At 42.0% G+C, this 10,145-nt stretch overlaps 1 protein-coding gene across 2 annotated transcripts in view; it reads left to right on the top strand.

Moving 5' to 3' along the window:
* The first annotated feature begins 9,463 nt into the window (after positions 1-9,463).
* LOC139337868 (excitatory amino acid transporter 2-like) overlaps positions 9,464-10,145 on the top strand; it is a 29,968-nt gene continuing 29,286 nt past the window's right edge. The window contains exon 1 of one of the 2 annotated variants that reach the window (XM_070972674.1): positions 9,464-9,860. The gene's annotated coding sequence lies outside the window, so the exon portion shown is untranslated. The remainder of the gene's footprint in view (positions 9,861-10,145) is intronic. The other variant, XM_070972676.1, reaches the window with a different exon arrangement.

Genomic DNA, 10,145 nt, shown 5'->3' with positions numbered 1-10,145 from the left:
TGTGCTGCGAAGCAAATGAATCCAGGTCAGAGCTGCACCATTTTCATAAACGGAGCACGTTATTCACAGATCAATTCCCTCTTCTGTGCTCAAATTAAATCAATTACTTCCATTCTGACCTTCCTCCATTATTCAGACATGAGTTTACATAGATGGAGCAGCTGCAGCTTATATCAACTTCCAAAGGGGGGCAATAAAGAATGCATTATTACTCTATGTTCTGGAGCATTACTAGAAGAGCTGGGCTCCGGCTGTTGGTGCATTTATTCTTAATTTGGTGATTTCAGAATAATAATTAGTTACAAGCTGCTTTACATAAATAAATCAAGGTTAAAACATGTCAGTGCTACAAAGCATAACAATGAAACAGGTAACATCAGGCAATTAAATGTACAAAAATGAAATAAAATGCAATATAACAAAATAAGGTGACCTCAAACAGGAAGCAAAGGTGAGGGACCCTGACTATGAAAGCCCGGTCACTTCAGATGAGCCCTGCCTGAGCATCTGGGGCTGCAGGCTCCCAGCGCATAGAAAAATCTGAACTAAAATCTACTTTGAGGCTGCATGACAAACTAAAAACACAGCACTGACTTTTTATCACCTTATGAAGTTGTTTTGGTGAGTATGTACGTCAACAGTCATCTATTTACATACCAACTGACATGGAGCAACATTATCATTCATTTGACAAATGTCAAATATTCACTCTCTTTATGCCAGTTTTAATCTCTTGAGAGAAATGTGAGGCTCTTTCGCTGCTTAATGCTCCACTGTGTTTGCTAACAGTTGGCTGCGAGCTGTCTGTTACCTGGTGGTGGGCAGGTGTGTTTATCAGATTGCTGGAAAGGTGGATGAGAGTTGAGTTCAGGACCAGAAAGCCAAAATAAGACAGAGATCTGACCAGGGGCGCTGCTAAGGGGTGGCCAAGGGGGCCATGGCCACCCACCCCAAGATTGCCATGGATCTGACCAGTGAGCCCCTTCACATGATTTATAGTAATTTTATTAATTAATACAACTTATGTAATGTAAAGGAGGAGAACAGCTGGGACGTATACTGTACCTGACATTTGGGGCATCATCTTTGTGACGCGACAGGGGCGACGCTGGCAATGCTTTGTAATCTGCCGCCTGCATCTTCAGATGTTCACTATGATTCAACAAGTCAGCATGCCAGAAAGTTATCTCACAATGGATCTTGTGTGCACAAATGATAAGTTGTATCAGCAACCATTGCTTGTCTCTCCATGGAGACATTACACACATCAGTGATATGTATCTTGATGTCCTTCTTGTATTTCAGTGTCAAGGTCAAACATTTTGTTACTTTTGTTTCCTCAATTGAAATTCTTTCCTTTCCTGCTTCACCAGCTGGTCTATGACATGGCTGCCAGACACGCCAAAAAGGAATCACATCACATCTGTCTTGGCTCTATTTCACTCTCATAAATATTACTAGTCCTTTTTTTAAAAATGTATTTATTATTTTACAACGCAGGTTGGACTGAACCCTGAATATGTAATGGATTTTCTAAAACCTTACGAGGCAGAGCATAGCCTGAAGTCATCAGGGCAACTTAGCCTCCACATTTGCTCTCCTTTTCTTACCAGCAGGGAAGATTTTTAAGATTTCAGAACAGGGTTTTTGTAAAGTTTGATGAGTTTTTTTATTTTGTCATCTCCATTTGCTCTCTGTTTTAATCCAAATTTTATGGATATATTTTCACTCATCATTTGTCTTTTACTTTCAAAAGTGCTTTGTAAGATCTATTTCAAAAAGTACCTTACAATTTACTGTTCTTCTTCTTCGTCATCGTCTTTTTATTATTACTAAAGAAATATCCATCCATTTCAAACACTTCATGTTAATAAGATCACAGTTGAAATGCAGCGCTGCTACCGTGCCTTTGTGGCACTCCACAGGAACAGAATCTATCAAAGACTTTCTGTCTTCCCTTCACCCATTTACTGATGTTCAACAACAGCTTAGTATAGTCCCATATTTCCCAGAGGAGAATCCTGTCTACTTGGTCTGGGAGACTGTCTGTTCACAGGCCCTGGTTAGCTCACAGGGCACCATCCATAGAAACATGGGCAACCCTCCTGACTGTCCTGGGAACAGAGATGTAACCCTGAGTAAAGTACCTGGATAATGATGAGAAAATGCCACCATGAGAACTCCACAGTTAACGCTTGAGAGGCGGAGGGGCAAAATACTTAACACCAGACCTACACAAAATATTTAGGTTTCAGTCCAGTTTCCCAGCTGGGCCCTCTGTGCTTTGTTCTCAGTGTGAGGGGAAGAATCGTTTGAACTAAGGATTCACACACAGCTCTGATGTTAGTATTCTGGGCTCACATAATGTGGGACTGCTAGGATGATGTCATTTAACAGATAAGTCTGGTGTTATTCTATATTTTTTCGTGTTTCCTGTTCTTACTGAGAAGTCTGTAAGACTGGAGGTTTTAATAAACATTGCTCAAACGGGAGTAAACGGTGCATTTATCTGGAACTGTTTTTGGCTGTGGATTGACATTTGTTGCACTAGTGAGCAATTACAGCACTATCATGTTGCATCTGGAATTGACTGAAATTACTGTGAGTGTGAAATTGTCTTTTGTCACTCAGCACACAGTGTGGTGTGGCATATGTTTTTAAGGGAGGTCAATGGCATGGACGAATACAATACTGCATATCAGGCTTTTTTCAGGGCAAACCTTGTTTAAAGGATCAGCTCATTGTTGGTTTTCAATCATTTGGTTGGGATTTGTTGGCAGTAAAAATATTATAGAGTACTGCTAGCTTTACTCTTTATACAATAATGTGTTTATTGCCCTTTGAAATCATCCCTACCGCCATTTTCCAACCACCATGTCCTTAGCAACTTATCATGTTACCCCCAGAACCAATCCCATTCCAGCCTCTTCAGCCCTGCAATACTTACAGTATGAACCACACAGAGCAGGGTATTATTCAGTCATTACCTGTTATATGTGCCTATGTAAAATGGGAGAGAGCCATTTATTCTACACAACCCTGAATAAGTACAACACAGTCATGATTCAACACGCAAAGCAATTTTACTGTTTTGATGTAAAGCCCTGCCTGTATTTTCATCCATATGCAGGCCTGTGGCTGAATTGCACAGGCAGAAGTGGCAATATGATTTATTATAGCTGTGATTGTTTGACTGCTGCAGCAGCTGAGAGAGCCTCCTGGCTGCTGCTGCTGAACTGAGAAAGGGTGTGTGTGTGTGTGTGTGTGTGTGTGTGTGTGTGTGTGTGTGTGTGTGTGTGTGTGTGTGTGTGTGTGTGTGTCTGTGTGTGTGTGAGAGAGAGAGAGAGAGAGAGAGAGAGAGAGAGAGACAGAGTGAGCTGGAGAACTGGAGAGGGAGAAAATACATAGATAGCAGAATTGAGGGGGAATGAATGAAAGAGACCAGTGGAGATGTGCAGTACACATATGTGCTGGTAGCTGTGGCTCCTTTGTTGGCTGATAACAATCTGGTTTAGCTTCCATTCACCATTCACCAGCACGAAGCCAATCTTTCAAGTATACAAGCCTGAGCACACAGTTCAATACTTGCATTAGCCTCCTCCCCCTAGGAAGCCTCCAGAAGTCCCTGGGGTATTTCTGAGGACATGCCAGTTTTATTACTCTCGAACATCCTCGTAACACCTTTCTACGTTTTCTGATCACTCCTGTGAGGCCATTAACACTGGTCCATGCCCTTCAGTTTACCCTTTAACCTGTGGCTGGTGCAAATGGTAGCTGTATATTGTGTTTTTTTTCCCCCCTCAAATAACTTATCAAAATGCAAAACATTCAAAAAATCCTATCTTAAAAGATAAATTCTGCTTAAAAGGATGAAAAGCAGTGATGGTTTATGATGTAATTTAGTATGTCATCTGTGATATTTGAAGCTTTGAATCACGTTGTGCTTGTCCATGCCACTATCTGTACAGAGAGGCACTCAACACACTGGAGATCAACTTCATTTGCCGCAAGACAAGCCATAGTGTTAGCATGCTACCCAGCAAACTGTAGCAATTTGCTAAAAAATCATATAAGGTTAATACTGAGTAATGCTATGCTCAGCCTCTTCAAAATGAACAATCCGGCACTCCTGTTTGCTGTAGTCTGAATCCATTTCATGGTGATACTAGCCAAATGTTGGCCCAAGTGCTAAGTGAAACTGACTCTCATTTAAAATCAGCTCATGTGGCCCACAAGATAGCCAACCCAGAAAACGAGTCAAATTTGGCAGCCAAGTCAGAATGGTCCTGGCTCACATTTTGTCCTGCAGAGCTGAAACACTGCGAAGTGCAACGATACTCATCTGAGTTCATACAGATGACAACGAAGAATGTTGCTTTGAATGTTATCTGTCTGCCTCTCAGAATACTTGCTTTTAGAGCTTACAGGGACCCGTACCCTTCACTCACAAAAGAATTCCAGTTATGTCTTGTAGAAAGGTGAAGCACATTTGTGTTCACTGCAGTTCGGTTAATACATTTTTTCACCTCAGGTGTATAATATCTATTGTCATTTCCGAGCTTTCAGTAAAATTCGAAACCCTTTCCAGGTGCAGACACAATTCACTCATCACTGATTTTCTTCAGTAATTAGGTGGCTCTGTATTAAATGCTATTAATCACATAGATTGTATTAACTATTCAGACTCAGTTGTAGGCATTTAGAAAGTTAAAACATGTATACATGTCAAAGGTTAGGTTGACTTTGCTCTCTCAAACTACATCAGAAACTATGTTTACGTGCACAAAACATTCCAGTTTTGGCCCTTATTTAAAAAAAATACCATGGGTTTCCTCACTAATATTAGTCTGGGAATGTTCTTTGCACACAAAATTGCAGCTAGATCCATGTTGCATGTGCACTGGCACATTATATTCATACCACCAGCCTATGTTCATCAGAATATCTTGAAATTGGCAGGCATAAACCTGGTATTTGCAATCCGCATCCTGCTGCCTCCCCATTTGCTTATGTAAGGAAATATGTTTTCCTAGAGGTGTACCATGGAAGTGGTTTTTTTTTTTTTCGAGAGTGATGGTCAAAAAAGAAAAAAAAAAAAAAGGGCCTTCAATAACCGAGGAATGTTGTGTCCCCTGAGATACGCACTGTGGCTCTGGCAAAGGATTTGATATCAATAGTTGCATTATTAATAACTGCATGTAAACATGCCAGACTCACAAGCTACAAACATCAGTCTAAACATGACATTATATGAGCAGCAGTTGGGACACTGGGTCATCAGCCAGTGTAGAATGTAAAGACAATTAAGGTTTCATAGTTAGAAACACAGAATCTGAAAATCTGCATTAAAAGTCTAAAAATATCAAAGCTGATGTGAAGAAAGAAAAACAGACCAGAAGAACAGCAAGAAACAATATAAACAAAAATAAAAATATGAAATATTTTAGAACAAATGGGATTGAGTATTTAGATACAATAGCTTACATAAAAGATGCTAACCAAAAAGCTGTCTCCTTCTCACAGCTCCTGTGTCCAAACGCAGATAGGATAAGATAAGATAAGATAAGATAAGATAAGATAAGATAAGATAAGATAAGATAAGATAAGATATTCCACAGCAGTAAAGGGGAGTCAAAAAAGCGAGACACAATAAACAAACAATGTATATATAAGTAAAACAGACGGTGGTTGAATTCCCATTATTGCACATGTGAATTTTGATAAACATCTAAGTATACACTGATACTGCATGAGTGAATTTGTCAGTTTGGGTGTGTGTGGTCTACTGGGAGCAGTGTTGAGTGTAAAGTGTGACAGCAGCAGGATGGAAGGACCTGCGGTACTGAAAATGACACTTATTCGCTCACTTCGGAGGACAGAGCTGTGGCGTTCTACCATTGCTTGAAAGACTGATGAGATTCTCCTCTGCATCTTGACCTGCAGATATCAAATCAAAAAAATACAACCTGTGATAGTGGTGATAAAAACTCAGCTCACTGCCATAAGACTGACACAGCTCTCTAAAAATATTAAATAAGTCACTACTAGGGGTCCTGGGAGTAGCCTGGCCTTGTAGACTGCAAAATAAGTTGATCTAACAGTTTCATATTGCATATTACTATGATGCATTTATTGGTAGTCTGTAGCAGGTGGTTCTGAATACAGCCTATGTGTGAAAGAAGCTTTAGTAAGCTCACTTTGACCTTAACCCTGACTTGAGAACAACAATGTCTCCCTTTAAAGCAGCATACTCTAAGGCTCACTTAAGATGTACACCTAACCAAGGTTAAGTGTGGAGCATGGACTTGAATCTGCATTTAATTTCCTTTTAAAAATGTATATGAAATGTGTCAGTAGGGCGTAAAGAAAATGGTTTTCGAACAGCGTAGCCTGTGAAGAGGTCAAAGGTGGTGACTGGCCAGCACCTGAGGAGCATAATGCATTGTATCAGGGCGGCCGTGGCGCCCTACGGCGGCACCGCTGGCTGAAGCTGCTACCTTTGTGGTGCTAATGTGCTACTCTCCAGGTACAGCCAGTGTAGATAAGGTGCAAAACAACAATTCCAGCTACCTTTGATCCTAGATATCACCTTGATGACAAAGGCCCTTCATACAAGGGAGGAGACGGTGAAGAACAGCTTTCCTGGGATTGCAGGCAAAGGGTGAGATTTGGGGCCAGTTATAGACAGAAGAGCAAGAAAGGTGAGAGGGACAGAGGAGAGAGCTGCATTTATTGTATGCATGGATTATAGCATCAAAGCATTGGTTGGAGAAGGATGAGACACTGCAAAGGACAGAACAGAGCCAAAGCAGAAAAATGTTTGCCAAAGAAATGAAAGGATAAAGATGTTATGGGGAGGAAAAGCGGATAAGATGGAAAAAAGGAGGTTGAGTGAAAGCATTGCTAGCTCAGGTTTGTGTTGACCTTCTGAGATGGGCCTCTGTGGTGAAAGGTGGTGATGGAAACTATAGACTCCTCCATTTCAGCACAAGCACAGCACAGAAGTCCAACTTTTGCCCAACAGTCATCAATTACAGCCAGCAGGAAGAGTACTGTTGTAATGTCTTCATCCGGATGATCATAGGCCTGGAGGCTGGCCATCAATTATAAGACTTTTAGAAATGACTTTGTATTAATAATTCAATCGGGAACAGTTAGCTCATATGAAGAACAAATTAAAAGATTTTCAAGGGAATTTCATTGGATGTGACAAGTTGAAGCAGCTGAACATGTTTCACATAAACAAAACAAAAATATACACTGCTTGAAGGTCTAAATCATACAGTGATGGTATCAAACTATCAAACTAAAGTAATGAAAAATGAAATGACACCTGGAAGCTATTTCAGGCAGACAATACAAAGAGTGCTATAACTTTCCCTGGTGATGTCTTTCCTCTTAGGGGAGTTGCTCTCTAATAGGACAGCTTCTTTATCACCCTGCCTGTACTCAGCCTGCTGCTGCCAACAGTCCTGCTAAGTCACTGCCCCCTGCATTCATTTTCCTTAGGTTGTCCGTTCACTCCTTGACAGTGTAATGTCTCCCAGCATCTGTGTCTGTGACTGTGACAGCAATGTGGGTAACTCAAACAATCTGGTGACACAACTGCTGCTCGAGCTGCTACTTTAATAGTTCAGTAGTTTTCTGGTGTGTGCTGTATTTTAAGAAGAAGAAGAAGAAACTGTACTTTATTGATCACATGCACACTACACGCACACGCCACGCTTTGTGAAATTAATTCTCCGCATTTGACCCGTCTTGGTCCGTCGTTCCTCCGTGGCAGACCAGGAGCGGTGGGCTGCCGGCCGACAGCTGACAGCGGCGCCTGGGGACCCATCCTTTTTCGTCACCATTGGTCAGGTGGTGATCTTCTTGCATGATTTTAGTGGGGGTTAATTAAGGAGGAAACCCCGGGTGAACATGCAGACTCGAGCGGCAGGCACCGAAGGCATGGTGGAGGACACGCCACGCTGCAAGAGTCACCTCTGTTTTCCACTATACATTTGCAGCACTGAAAACTGATAAATTAAACAATGCTTCGCTAAGAATAATGCTGCATTCTGCCATGCCCCTTCCATATCTGCAATTACAGCCTTGCTTCTGCCTTTTCCTCTGCGATGGTGTCAAAGCTGCAACTAGACTCAGTGAAGACTCTAATTAGTGCTGCCCACACAAATACTGGCCCCCAGCAGCCAGAGCAGCTTGCATACATACAAAAGGGCTCACCCAAATATAAAAAAAAACAGTTGGATCCTTTTCAGAAATGCAGATTTGCACTTAGTCACTCACGCAGTGATGTGATATCAACTCAGCTGAAAAGGTGTTCCACCACTCCCAGTGTCAGCATCTGGCTCTATTTCTTGGAGCGGTTTTTGGGGATGGCTCTTATTAGTCCCCATGCTCTCATTTTGCTTCCCAATAAACTTTAACGACATACAGAGCACTGACCCAAATGTAATTGCAATAACAATTTCGTTTTACCTGAGTAGTCTGACGAGCAATGCGAGGATGACCTTCAGTGGCGCTTCATCAGCATCTAGGGAGGTTTTCCTGTCCAAGAGGAGTGCCTTCCTCACAGATTGGCTTGTGGCGGCTTGTAGGTTTTGGGCGGTTGAACACAGTGCTACAGGAATATGTGAGTGCTTGACATAAGCTGGCTGAAAAAAATGTTGTCAGACCGGGTTTGAAGGAAAAAGCGTTTCAGAACAAGAAAGCGAGGGCACTAGAAGAGTGTCGTTAGGTCAACTTATGTAAGCATATCAGGCATGTTTTTCTTGTGAGAACAGTGGTCGTGGTTGCCTTGCAAAGGAGGAATGTCGACCTTGACCTTGCAATGCTTTCCCTCATTCCTTCTTTTCCCCTCTTTGAAAAGTCACTGTGATGGCATCCAAAAGCATGTGCATGAATCGACATTTCAGTCTTGTGTTTTGGTGTTTTACATTAAACACTAAACTGTGAGCTTTGTCTTTGTTGCTTTAAAGAGCGTTTCTCACTAACTCATAAAATGTTTACTGTGGGTTTGACTCACATTGGTCATGCATTTTGTGTCTTTGTTCAGTTTTAGGGATCCACAAATGCTAACATGAAATGCATTCATTCTCAGAGAAATGTATAGGCTGTGTAACTAAGATGCGTTTCTGTTGAACTGATACCTGGAGTAGATAATAAACTAGAGAATCAATAGGATGCTATTTTACCCATAGAAATCAAGCCCTGGTTTTAATTAGTTTTAGTCTGCAGTGCTTCAAAATAAAGGTCAGAAAAGCATCAAACACTGGCCAGTAAGGGCAAGGAAGGCTCAGAGAACCTGTAGGACCCCCTCTGTGTGTCAATGCACGCTGTCATTGGAATGCTTTTTATGTTTACGCCCAGGTTCGGCGATTTTCATAGAATATGGGAAACCCAGCTCCCTGCACAACAACTAATTATGAACACATTTTACATCAACTTAGACGGTGTTTGCAGATCAGGCTGTATGTGTGAGAGAGAGCGGGTGAGAGAGAGACACAGAGACGTAGAGAGAGAGAGAGAGGAGTACGGTATAGGCTGCATCTTCAACCAACGGGAGTTGGCATTCCCATGCAGAAGAGACAAAGAGGGGGAAAACGGGCGGAGGTGGGTGGGGGAGTAAAGCGGCGAAGAGTGAGGTGAGGCAGAGCTCATTCAGTGGGATCGTTGAGCTGCGGAGCTCCTCGGATTTAACTGACAGAAAATCCCTCCGTTTGGTCTGTGAGGCGCCCCTGTCCTGGACCGCTGTGCGCTCTGCAGCTCGCTGTGGCTGACCCTCTCTGAAGCGGATGCGTCAAGACCCTGCAAGGGGACAAGACCAAAAAGTTTTTTCATCGTGGTTTTCAACAAAGGTAAGAGGCTGTTTCTTCTTCTTCTTCTTTTTTTTTTTTTTTTTTTAGCTTGCAAACAGGATCCATAAACGCGCAGTAGTGGGGATGGCGACAATATGCATGGCTTGTCTTGATCGTGACTTATTGTAGCTCAATTGCTAGTTCATCATCACAATTTACATGTTAATTGAAATAATGGCTTTAATCAAGACATGGCTCCAGGTGCACCGGGGTTTCATGTTAGTAGGTAAAAACCACACATAAATGCAAGAAAACACCAGTTTGCAGATCTCCTTTACATTAGCA

This window comes from Chaetodon trifascialis, chromosome 10, assembly GCF_039877785.1.
Source record: "Chaetodon trifascialis isolate fChaTrf1 chromosome 10, fChaTrf1.hap1, whole genome shotgun sequence".
Classification (NCBI taxonomy): domain Eukaryota; kingdom Metazoa; phylum Chordata; class Actinopteri; order Chaetodontiformes; family Chaetodontidae; genus Chaetodon; species Chaetodon trifascialis.
The sequence above is the reverse complement of the archived record's forward strand: the minus strand, read 5'-3'. Positions and strand labels throughout refer to the sequence as shown.